This window comes from Coloeus monedula, assembly GCF_965178545.1.
Source record: "Coloeus monedula genome assembly, chromosome: 29".
Taxonomy (NCBI): domain Eukaryota; kingdom Metazoa; phylum Chordata; class Aves; order Passeriformes; family Corvidae; genus Coloeus; species Coloeus monedula.
Genome location: NC_138809.1, coordinates 190,126 through 203,154, shown reverse-complemented (window position 1 = coordinate 203,154; position 13,029 = coordinate 190,126).

The following is a 13,029-nucleotide window of genomic DNA, read 5'->3' as shown; positions in this document are numbered from 1 at the left end:
TTGAAATCACGGGGCCTTCAGGGAAAGATAAGGGAAAAGTAGTAGCAGTTCTTTACCACTATGTGTATGTATAACGAGGCAAACAAACCGCGACGGCCGCAGCAGCACCGAGCAGCAGCAGCAGCAGCACCGAGCAGCAGCACCGAGCAGCAGCAGCACCGAGCAGCAGCAGCACCGAGCAGCAGCAGCAGCACCGAGCAGCAGCAGCAGCACCGAGCAGCAGCACCGCACCGAGCAGCAGCAGCAGCACCGCCCAGCAGCACCGAGCAGCAGCAGCAGCACCGCCCAGCAGCACCGCCCAGCAGCAGCACCGCCCAGCAGCACCGAGCAGCAGCAGCAGCACCGCCCAGCAGCACCGCCCAGCAGCACCAGCAGCACCGAGCAGCAGCAGCAGCACCGAGCAGCAGCAGCAGCACCGCCCAGCAGCACCGCCCAGCAGCACCAGCAGCACCGAGCAGCAGCAGCAGCACCGCCCAGCAGCACCGAGCAGCAGCAGCAGCACCGAGCAGCAGCAGCACCGAGCAGCAGCAGCAGCACCGCCCAGCAGCACCAGCAGCACCGAGCAGCAGCAGCAGCACCGCCCAGCAGCACCGAGCAGCAGCAGCAGCACCGAGCAGCAGCAGCAGCACCGAGCAGCAGCAGCAGCGCCCCCGCTGAACGCTCCCTTCCCGCCCGGGGCGCTCCCCCCTCGCTGCAGCTCCGCTCGCGGCCGCCAGGGGCGCTGGCGGCTCCCGCCGGGCAGGGCGGGTGCGATGGCTCCCCGCGCCAGCAGGGGGCGCTGTGCCGCGCGCGCTCCTCCCCGCGGTGATGGCGGCAGGGCCGAGCCCGGGGGTCACGGGCGGCCGCGGGCCGGAATTGCCGGCCTACCGCGCAGAGAGGTGCGGGAACACCCCGCGCGGTGGTTCCGGACCCCCCAGCTGGACAGGAAACAAGAAGAATTAAGCAGACTTGCAGTGCAGGAAAAACGCAGCAGACCGGGATCTCGCAGTCCGACACACAGGAGTGGCCGCGGCAACGCGTCGCGGGCAGAGGGTCCGGCGGGAGCCGGTGCTTTGGCGCCACACGCGCTGGTGTTATAAACGAGGCTTGGACTTTTTTGGGTTCAATAAAAGTCTCCTCGTTTATTAAAAAGAAAACCAGGAGCGGAGACTCAAGGTAAGCCCAAGTCCCACTTGGCAACCCAGAAAAACAAACTGTGCGACGCACAGAGCGTTCCCTTGGACTCGGTTCCTCAGGAAGACCGAGGGGGGGCTGAGCCCCGGAGCAGTTCTTATCGTCTCTTTTGATGCTGTGATTGGTGCAGCTCAGATCCTCCCTCTGATGGCTTGTTGTTAGGGTTCTCATTGGTGTTCAATTCTGTCAGTCTCTGGGGCGTCGAATGATTGGTTTGCCCCTTAACCAATAATCCTTCAAAGTGTTTACATCATGATTATTGGGTTGTCTTAAGAACATTCTAGAACATTCTCTTCCTTTCTATAGACCCACTATTTTCCCCCATTGGTGTCACCATCTAGTGGGTACATGGCAACATTACACCCGTACAATCGCAATAACAATTAACTCATTAACTGCATACCCCCACTCCTCTAAGAAGCAACTTTTAACTTCTCAACCAAAAAAACACAAAACTTTTAACCATTTATTACACTGGTTCTGAGCTCCAAGCGGCCAGGCCGCAGGGCAGACAGCTCCTTCCTCCCCCAAACCCAGAAACAGGACTCTGCAAAAACCCAGCCAAGCCTTGGGGTAGCCCCTGTCATGAGGGACACGACCCAGGGCACTGAACCAAGAGCTCACAGGCAAAGCCCCCCTGAGCCCCACACGCTCATACAGGACACAAGACAGTCCAGGGGCAGGGGCACCTTTGGCTCCTGCTGGGCTCCAGCACCATCCCATTCCTGCCAGGCCTGAGAGCTCCTTTGATTTCTGGCCCATTCAGTTCTTCAGTGTTAATTACAGGGACCGAGGGCAGAAAACCAGCCCCATTTGCCCTTTCACGGTGTCAGTGCCCAGAAAAGCTTCCACCTCCACACATTTTTCTCCCTCAAATCACTCTGCCCTACAAAAAGGCTTTGTTTTCCCCTCTCACAGTTACTTGGTCCCCTCCAGCTCCCAGGGTGCCAGCAGCTGGCAGCCAGGAAGGAAAATAATAGGGAAGGTGTAGGTTGGATGCATTAACCTCTTGACAACCAGATGCTGCACAAGGAAGGTGCTTTGCAGAGAAAGTCAAGTCTCTTCTTTATAAAAAGAGGTTCTCAGGCCCAGGACAGGTGTTGTGTCACTGTTTGGAGGCTGGGAACAGCCTGCCCTGTGGAAGGATGGGGTGGGAGAGACAGTTGCAGCCTATGGTTATGTGGCCTCAATGATCAACAGGTAACAAACCTCTGGGTTGTTTTCCGTAGTCTGTGGCTTGGAGAAGCTTTGTCTGGGAAAGGAGCAGGGAAAAGATGAAAATAAGGGAGAGAGTAGGGGAAAGTGTTAAGGGTGTTTGGGGCTTATTTGAGGTTTTTAAATTATTTTTTATTTTTTAAAGGCAGACATAGGCATGCTGAGTGCAGTATCACTAAAAGAAGTAGCGAGGATGATGATGAGAAACGACTGAGCAATAGTTAACTCATGTAAGCACAGTTAACTATTGGGAAACAGCAAATGTTGATCACAAAACCTAAGAAGCAGGATTTGCCTTAATATTGTCAAGATAAGAGGAACAAGAGTCTGTTTGAAACCAGCACAGAAACTGCTGAGTCGTTCCACAAAGGACTGCCCATGCTCCAGAAAGAAAGGTAAAAGTGCATTGTGACGAAGACTACTGATCTTCATCAGAAAGACCCCCGAGGAAGAAGAAGAGCCTTCCTCAGTGTGACCACCAGGGTACACAGCGCATGCATGGCACGTATGCTAATGATATTAATGACTTCCGAAAGGTAATTTGAATAACCACTCATATCCCAAGGAATACAATGAATATTCATGAATTTTACACATGATGCTGGACTGTATGGCGTGCTCTGTGTGTGTGTGTCTGTGTGTTGGGAGGAGCAATCCCCCACACCCGACATGCCGAATAAAGCAAATACCCACTTCTCTGTCTCTGAAGTGTCTCTAGGGCTGGTTTGGGGTGATTCATGGATGTCATATTGGACTCTTACAACACTAATGCGATACTGTAATTTTATATATTGGGTTTGGTTATGTGGAGGAGCAGCTGATTCTACCAGTTCTGTTCCAGTCTGCTCATTCCCATCTCCTCAGTTTTCTTCCTGTGATGAAATACAAACGTTTTCCTTAACGTCCAGCTCCCCGAGCCAGCAACTGAATCGCCCTCAACCAGGCCAGGAGACACTTCAGAGACAGAGTCAGAGAAGTGGGTATTTGTTTAATTCGGCGCCGGGTTTGTGGGGATCGCTCCTCCAAACACACACACACCGGCACTTCCTACAACACAATATTATGGGTAAAATTCATGAATATTCATCGCATTCCTTGGGGTAGGAGTGGTTATACAAATTCGTTCTCGGAAGTCATTAATATCATTAGCAGACGTGCCACGCATGCGCTGTGTACCCTGGTGGTCACACTGAGGAAGGCTCCTCTTCTTCCTCGGGGGTCTTTCTGATGAAGATCAGTAGTCTTCGTCACAATGCACTTTTACCTTTCTTTCTGGAGCATGGGCAGTCCTTTGTGGAACGACTCAGCAGTTTCTGTGCTGGTTTCAAACAGACTCTTGTTCCTCTTATCTTGACAATATTAAGGCAAATCCTGCTTCTTAGGTTTTGTGATCAACATTTGCTGTTTCCCAATAGTTAACTGTGCTTACATGAGTTAACTATTGCTCAGTCGTATCACAACGTGTCCCACACCGTGGTTCTACGGCCTCTCAAAGCTGGGTACTTCAACTTCACCTCTGCCACCATCACGTACCTGGCCCAGGAGGGTGCCCAGGTCATGGTAAGTGGATGATTTATAGGAGCCCTGCGGCTACAGCTGACCGCGCTGCTGGAGCTGGGTGCTCGGGGAGGATGCGTGTCCCTGTGCTCTCACCCTGCCCAGTTCTGGAGCGAGGAGGAGGAAAGGTGGCAAAGCCTGTCTTTTCCCTGCCTTTTCCAGGTTGGCTTCACCTGATGGGTGCCTTCTGGCTCAGCCAATTCTGTGATTCTCTATCTCCTACTGCTAGTCACCACTTGATTTTGGCACGTGAAGTTCCAAATGTATCTTGAGTGCCAAGTTAATTTGTGCCTGTGTTTTTTCAGACCATGCTCTGTTGGCATGTGTGGTGGGTTGATGCTGGCTGGACGCCAGGTACCAAAGTCATCACTCCCCCTCCTCAGCTGGAGAGGGTCAGAGAAGAAAATACAACAAAAGGCTCATGGGTTGAGAGAAGGACAGGAAAAGATCACACACCAATTACAAGCACGGGCAAAACAGACTGGACTTGGGGAAAATTAATTTAATTTGTAACCAATCAAATCAAAGCAGGACACTGAGAAGTAAACCCAAATCTCAAAACACATTCTCCCCAGCCCTCCCTTTGTGCTGGGCTTAAGTTCGCTCCTAATTTTCTTTCCCTCCTCCCAGCAGTGGCACCGGGGGAGGAGGGAAATGGGGGTTGCAGGCAGTTTGTCACACTCACCCGTTGTCTCTGCCACTTCTTCCTCCTCAGAGGGCAGGACTCCACACACTCTTTCCGTGCTCCAGCGTGGGGTCCTTCCCACAGGAGACAGTCCTCAATACATTTTTCCAAAGTGAATTGTTCCCACAAGCTGCAGTTCTGCACAAACTGCTTCAGTGGGGGCCTTTTCCACGGGGTCAGTCATTCAGAAACAGGCTGCTCCTGCAGGGATCTCTTCCATGGGGTCAATACTTCAGGAACAGGCTGCTGCTCCCAAAAATCTGCACGGAGCGGAGGTTTTGATCCAGCACAACAAAACTGTCTGGGGAGGCAAGATTGATCAGCATGCCTGCTGGAAAAGGGGTGAAATCTTTCCCAAATGAAAGCTGGGAGAGTCAGGTTGTGCTGAAATCTTCCAGCATTTTTAATGTGGGGCTGACTAGTTCTGGGGTGTTAGGGGAGGCCCTGGCCATGCCCTGGGCATCCTGACCCCCTGCATCCCAACCAGGTGCCACTTTCACCCCACTTTCTGTTCCTGCCTCCCTCCAAACCAGGAGAGCCACAGCTGCCCGAGCGCTTCCTGCATTGCTCTGGGCTGACTCGGTGGCCGAGTGGGCAGCTCAGGCAGCTCCGGCAGCTCAGGCAACACAGGGAGCCACTGACCTCTCTCCTGGTGCCCTCCAGCATTCCTGAGAAGCCCCTGGCCTGTCTCATCATTGGGAAAAAGAACTACAAATGGATCAAGGAAGCACCTCCAGCCCTGACCTAGGAGGAGCATGGGGACAGGATGCTGCTTTCATAAGCATCTCGCCTCCTGCTCCCCCTTTTCTCACTCCCTGTCAGGGCTTGGGGATCTCCCAGTGCACCAGAGACATCCAGGCTGGGGTATTCCCAGAGCTCCGCTCAGGGACCACCAACATCACCCCTCTCTGGGCTACGCTTTGGGGTGCAGAGAAAGCTGTGGGACTCAGGGCTTCTGTGGTCCCTGCCTCAGGGAGGGCCAGGCAGAATCCCTGGGATTGCCAGGTTCATGGGCAGGAAAGGAATCCCACCCTGGTTGTATCCAGGAATCCCTCTAGGCCTGTATCCAGCAATACCACGCTGGTTGGATGCAGCACTCTCACTCTTCCAAGGGAATGGTGTGTCTGACCAGGGGTGTGGGAAGGAGAGCCCATGTCCGTGCCATGGCTGGAGGAACCTGTCATGTGCCCACTCTGGAGGGGCGCAGGGCTCTGGAGCTTGACCGCAGTGAGTCCCAGGAGGAGATCCAGAATTTGGCCATCTCGCCAGGAATGTGGGCACACAAAGTGTGGTCCCGGCAAGCCCTCGAGAAGGTACCCAGAATTCAGCAGCACTCCCTGTCTCCACAGGAGGCCCTGAGCCAGGCCTAGAGCACGGAGCAATGCAGGGCTGAGCTGCAGGAGCAGATGGGGCAGTGGAACAAGCCAGAGGAAGAGCAGCAGGAGCAGAAGCAGAAGCTGCTGCAGTGGGGGAGGAGGATGAGGATGGAGCAGGCAAAAAGAGCTGAGGGAACTGAACACAGTAAGGCCAGCGCTCCCTGCTGTTACCTGGCACCTGCCTCAGGTGAGCCTCACAAATTCCTTGCTACTCCCAGGCTCTTCCTCCCCTTCTCCCAGCTCCCTGTGTCCCAGTCTGGCTTGGAGGCCAGAGACTCCTCCTACAGCTGCTCCTCAATGCCAAAAGCTCCCTCTTCTCCATGGACGCACCCAGCCTTTCCCCTTTCTCAGCCACCCCATCCCTGTCCATGCCAGTATTTCTGCTCTCGGGAGCAGGATGGGGACAGGGGAACCTTTCGGCTCTCGTATTCCCAGAGCCAGGCAGGAGGTCATACACCAGGCACAGCAAAGACTGTGGAGCAGGCCCTGAGGGCCAAGGGGCAGTAGCAGGAGGCCCAGAGGCAGCTGGAGCACCTGGAGCAGCTGAAGATGGAGGATAAGAAGGGGCGAGGAGTGAACAGGGCAGGTGGAGGAAGGTTGACACCTGGTTGGAAAGGTGTTGGAAGTGCTGGGTCAGCCACATTTGGGGTGTGGAGACAGCAGCCGGCGGGATCAGAGCTCTGCTGCCCTGGGTGGAAAATGCAGGGCGATCTGCTGTCTTGGGGGAAGAAGGCAGGGGTCTCCCTGGTTCTGGCAGCTGAAGGTGGGGTTCTCTGCAGTCTTGGGACAACTGAGGTGGGGGTCTCTGCTGCCCTGGAGGATGGAGGCGGGGGTCTCCACTCAACTGAGGCTGAAAGTGTTGCATGGGATGATGTTGCAGGTGGGGTTCCCTTCTGTCCTGTGTCAGGAAAATTAATCCACAAACACCACAGGTTTACGTCCAAAAAGGAGACAGAGGAGTCCTGTGACTTTATTCAAACAAAGGGAGAGGCCAAGGGGCATTTCCCATGCGGTCTCTCAAACTGCTGGAGGACGCAGCCTCCTTTTTATCCTAATCTCCTGGCTGCATTTCCCTCTCTCTTTCCCCACTGGCTGAGGTACCTGAGAGGTACAGACTTCCCGAATTGCCTAAAGACACCCTTTTTCCTTGTGTCTCTGTTCTTTTGCTCTAAGTCCAGGAATTTAGCAGGGCCTTAGGTGAGCAACAGGCTGTGTCAATTAGTGAATTCCTCTGGAATTTATGGTTCCTCCCATTGCTTCTTTCACCTCTCTGTATCTGGCTTTATCGACCAGCAGGCCCAGAGTTTGTTTGTGAAGACACATCCCTCTCAGTCCTTTCACCTGGAAGTACAGGTCTGCCCAGTCTTGGACGAACAAGGCCGGGACCTATGCTGTCCTGGGGGATGGAGACAGGGGTCTCTGCTGCCCAGAGGAATAGAGGTGAAGGTCTCCCTTATCCTGGCAGATGCAGGTAGGTCCTGACTTTCCGGCGGGGGAAGACATGCAGACAATCAATGTGATCGATAGAGCAAGCTTCTATTATTTATGTTTTGTCTTGAGAGATCAAAGATTTTCCTCCCTTCTCATGGTCAGCACATCTTTATCAGAACAGCACTGTACCTCCTAAAAACTCCCTTTTTGTTCTCAGGCCTGTTTCTCACGCAGGTATTTTCTCATGGAGGCTTTTTCTCATGCAGGCCTTTGCTTGCAGGCCTTTGCTTTGTACAGTTCTTTTATTGATTTGTCTTTATCAGTGATCCATGTCCCTGATCCTCTAACCATTCTCCAACAGGTAGGGGTCTCTACAGGCTTGGACAATTGAGGCAAAGAGTCTTTGCTGTCCTGGGAGATAAGGCGTCTTGGTTCAAGGCAAAGGTCATGGTTGTCTTGAGGGATGAGGGTGGGGCCTCCTGCAACCCGGCAGATGAAAGGAATGAGAAGGAGCTGTCTTTACAAACCAACTGTGGGCCTGCAGGTAGATAAAGCCAGATACTGAGAGGTGAAAGAAGCAATGGGAGAAACCATAAATTCCAGAGGGATTCCACTAATTGACACAGACTGTTACTCAAGACTGCGTCAAATCCCTGGAATTAGAGAAAAAGAACAGAGACACATGGAAAAAGAAAATAAAGGGGAGGGGGTACACATTAGAAAGGGAGTTTGTATTCAGCAATTCGGGAAGTCTGTACCTCTCAGGTACCTCAGCCAGTGGGGAAAGAGAGAGGGAAATGCGGCCGGGAGATTAGGATAAAAAGGAGGCTGCGTCCTCCAGCAGTTTGAGAGACCGCATGGGAAATGCCCCTTGACCTCTCCCTTTGTTTGAATAAAGTTACAGGACTCCTCTGTCTCCTTTTTGGACGTAAACCTGTGGTGTTTGTGGATTAATTTTCCTAACACAGATGAAGGCGGCAGTCTCTGCTTCACTTGGGGAGACCCTCTATGCCATTTTCAGGACCGGGAGCAGAAACAGGAACGGCAAAGGCAAATCCAAGCAGAGATTGAACACAGTAACGATGAGCACCGGAGGCTCAAGGAGCCGGGGCCCAGCGGGTTCCCGGCAGGACAGCGGGTCCCGCCCGGGCCGGGCCGTGAGGGAGCGAGCGCCCGCCCATGAAGGGAACCACCAGCACGGCGGCGCGGCAGGCGAGCGGCAAAGCGGGCCCGGAGCTCGGCTGTGCCCTCGCCCTCTGCCCAGGGACTCGTGGAGGCGGGGCCGGCAGTGCTCCCTGAGGGCCGGGACGAGCCGCGGGCCCGTCCTAGCGGTGGCTCGAGCGTGGCGGAACGGTCTGAGAGCCCGGCAGCTGCCGCCTCACGGCACCGGCCCACGCCCGGCCGCCCCGGTTAAGCTCGGCTGTGGAGACCCCTGTCTTAATTTCTCAGGACATCAAAGACCCCCTCCTTCATCCCCACGGCAGCACAGACCCCTGCCTTCATCCCTCAGAGAAGCAGAGACCCCCACCTTTATCTCCCAGGAGAGCAGAAAACCCATCTTCGAGCACCCAGGGCAGAGGAGACCCCTTATCTTTATCCACCAGGACAGCAGATGCCCTCACCTGCATCATCCCTTCACCCTCAGTTCAGTGGAGGCTCCTGCCTCCATCCTCCAGGGTAGCAGAGACCCCCACCTTCATCTGCCAGGACAAGGGAGATGCTGTCTTCATCCCTCAAGAGAGCGGGATGAAGACACCATCTTCATCCTCCTGCACTTTCCACCTAGGGCAGCAGGGAACACCCTCCTCCATTCCCCAGAGGAGTGACAAACATTCACCATGCTGTCCTCCAGAGACCCCCACCTTCACCACTCTGTATCCTGGAGACACTGGAAGTCGAGCAGAGACCGCCCCCCACCTCCATTCTCCAGTGCAGCTGCTGTAGCAGAGACCCCTGCAGCAGCTGCTGACAGTGATGCTTCCCTGGGGCCCCTGATGTCCCCAGGTCCTTCCTGGCATCCTACCCTAGCCCACCTGGCAGGTTCCTCTGCAGCCTCATCAAACCCTAACCCTAACTTGCTCCCAGAGCCTTATGGATTCTTTCCTCTGCAGAGCCTCTGAAATTCCTGAGATGTCCTGTGCCAGGTGCAGCGGAGGGCCCGGAGCCGAGCCAGCGCAGTGCCCAGCTAGGCTGATCCCCAACAGGAGCTGAGCTGCAATTGCCCACGATTTTGGGTTTCCACTTCCTTATGACTTTTAACAGAGACATTTGTGGAGCAGTGTTTTCCATCCTTCCCTTGCCTCCAGGCTGTGAGGCAGGAGCTGCCCCAGGGCTGGAGGAGCCCTGAGGCTCCTTATCCCACCTGCACCGCTTTGGGGACAGAGATTGTCCCTTGCCCTGTCCTCAGACCCACTGGGACAGAGCTGTTGGGGAGAGCTGTGTCCTCGGGAGGTCCCCATGGGCCGGGCAGGCTTTTCCCCACCCATAGCCCCACCAGTGCCACCTTGTCACCATGGTGTCACCTCTGACCCTGTGGCTGAACCTTTCTCAGGGGCAAAGCAAAGGGGTTCAGAGCATAATGCATACATGCCAAATCCATGGGCTGGGGACCAGCAGCTTCAGAGGACCTGCAGCCGCAGGATCCCGCAGGAGTGGCTCTGACTAATTCCAGCTCTCTATCAGAGCAGCTGGAAAACAAAGAGAACTGGGAAAGGTGAGGCTGCCTGGCAGGACACAGTACAAGGACACTGCTGGGAGCCCGAGCTGCTCCAGCCTGGGAGAGAGGGAGGACAACATGCTGTGGTCCTCTTACCCCTCTTCCCCTCTTAATGCCTCCTGCTCCCCCTCCAGCTCCTGTGTGACTCCATGGTGTGAGGGAGCCAGGCACTGCAGGGCTGTGTGTCCCTTTTGGGGATGGATCTGCCACCTCAGAGCCAGGAACTGGAGCAGCTTATGGCCCCTTGGCGGGGTTTGGCTTGGGGGAGAGCAGCAGAGCCAGCTGGGGCGGTCCTGGAACCTTCTGGAAGTGCTGTATGGTGCTCCAGGGCAGAGCTGGGCTGAGCTGGGCATGACCTGGCCATGGCCATCGAACCAGAGCAGGGACACAGCCTGGAGCAGGGGTACAGCACAGAGAGGGGGGTCACAGCATGGAGTGGGGGGTGACAGCCTGGGGGGGGGGGTGATGCCCATAGCGGGGGCTTAGCCCCTCAAGGGACACAGGCATGGACAACGTCCCTGGGTGAGGCTTCCACAGGGCTGAGCCCTGCCTGCCCTGGCTGCCACATGTCCCTGTTCCAGCTACTCCATCCACTGCCATGTCCTTTTCGCAACTCCTCCAAATGCTGCCACGTCTCTGTCCCAGCTCCATCCCCTGCCAGTGTCCCTGTACCAACTCTTTCATCTACTGACAAGTGTCCCCATCCCAACTCCTCCATTCATTCCTGTGCCCCTGCTCCAACTCCTCCATCCTGCTGTGTCCCTGCTGTCCCATATGAGCATGGCCCCGTTGCTGTCCTTGTTGCTGCCACCACCACCATGTCCCCGTGCAGTGACCCATGGACTTGGTGAGTGCCATGGTCACAACACAGCCTGTGCATCCCCATGTCTGCTGGCCGAAGGGGGCAGGTCTGGAGGAGGGATCTGCTGCATTTAAGCCCATAGTCCAACCACACCTTTAAGCAATTGCCCCAGTCCTGCTCCTAGCCCAGAAGCCTTCAGGATCTGTGGGACTGAGCTGACACCTCCAGGCAGCCACAGTGCCCAGGCTACTCCTGCTCTGCTGGTCCCAGGTGGCTTTTACCCACTTGCCACACCCAGGTGCTCACACTGGGTTAGCCACCACCGGGTCCAAGGCTGACACCATCCCTGCTCAGGGTGTCCTGGAGAGCTTGGTGCTCCCCTGTCCCTCTGCCCACCGGGGTCCAGCTGGATGGGTGCCCAAACCACAATCATTAGGGGGTAGGAATGGAGCAGGTGAGCAGGCAGAACATCCATGCACAGCTAAGGCACATCCCACCAGATCTTCTGAGCTTCCCTGGGCCCCCCAGGGTTCTGCCTGCCAGGGATCCCCCCAAACTGCCTTATTTCACCACACAGACCAACTAGTTCCATCCCCTGCCAGTATTGCCAGGAGCAAAGCCTGGTTTTATTATTTTGGTTTGGCTGGGTGAGGGTGGTACCACTGCACCTCCTGCCCAGGGCCCTGGGGGGCCATGGGGCTCCCCAAGCTCCGTGGCCATAATGGAGGGACACCCTCTCTGCCCCGATAAACGGCGCCTCTTTCCAGGCCTGGATTGTCATGATCCAGGTGGGGCTGGGCTGGGGGCTCCTGCCAGTGCATGAGGGAGTCTCCTGGAGCAAAAAGGTGGAGCCCAGGCTGGGGTGTGGGGATCCAATTGCCTCAGCAGGGCAGCAGCAGCCACGAGTGTGGGGTATGCCCAGCCCCTGCCTTGGAGGGAAGCCTGCTGAGATAAGAAGATTGCATAACCTCCCTGCGAGATCCCCTTGGAAAAGGCAGCACTTCGCGGTGAGGGTGAGAGAAAACAGAACCATGATCCTCTGGGAGACCCTATGTAGATTCTTTGTAACCCGTTGGCCTCTACCCTCTCACACCCGCCCTTGTATCCCTGTAAGAACTGCAGTATCTTCCCTTAGGAGGGAGAGCTCGTCCCTGGCCTCTCCCCTTTGCGGGGTGCAGATAAATAAAGCTGCCCCATGTGGAACTGCCAAACGAGCCTCTCGTCTTTCTCCTCCTCGTCTGGCCTGGGATTGCCTCGCAGAACAAGAGCTGAAATCCCTCTCGCTGAATCACTGAAGAGCTGAGAGCCTGCTGAGACAGGCACCCCTCTGCAGGCACCCCTCTGCAGGATTGTCCCTTGTGGGACGCTCTCTCTGGGTCGGTCACGGCTTCCTGGGTCTGAGCCACAGACCCCAACCCGGCCTCAGCAATGAGGAGGGGGTGGGCTGGAACGGAGGGGTGGAGGGGGGGTCACTGATGACTCCCTGCCGGCCCTGGGGGAGGCTGTGGGGGGGATCTGGGCAAGGGGGACACGGGTTGGGACGTGTGTGTGCCACATGTGCACGGTGGTGTCCGGAGAACCAGGCTGTGTGCCTGTGGGTGCTGTGGGTATGACGGTTTCCAGGGAGCCAGACTGTGTTTCTGTGGTGTAGTGTGGGCATGGCTGGTCTTACCTGGTGTGTGTTTCATGCCCACCCCCGAGAATAATGAAGAAAACCCCAAGCAACCCCCAGGAGCAGCACTTCTGGGACTCTCACAGTTGAACATCTCAAAGTACTTTTCCAAGTCATGTAATGTCTTGCAATGGACCGTCAGAAGTCAAATGAACCACATTCAAGTTTGTCTTACAGCCTAAAGAAAACCAAATAAACTCCGTTTTCCCAGCCCAGACACAGGGAGACCATTTACCCTAGGTGATCAAAGACCAAAGTCTGGGAAAGAACAGGGGGAAGTGCATCTCTCTTGGCTGCTCTTACACACCACTGTCAAGAGGTCAAAAATCCAGTGAACTTGACTGCTGCACAGTCAAGTGACCAGCAAACAATCTGGGAATCCAGGGCTAGGACCAGAGAACA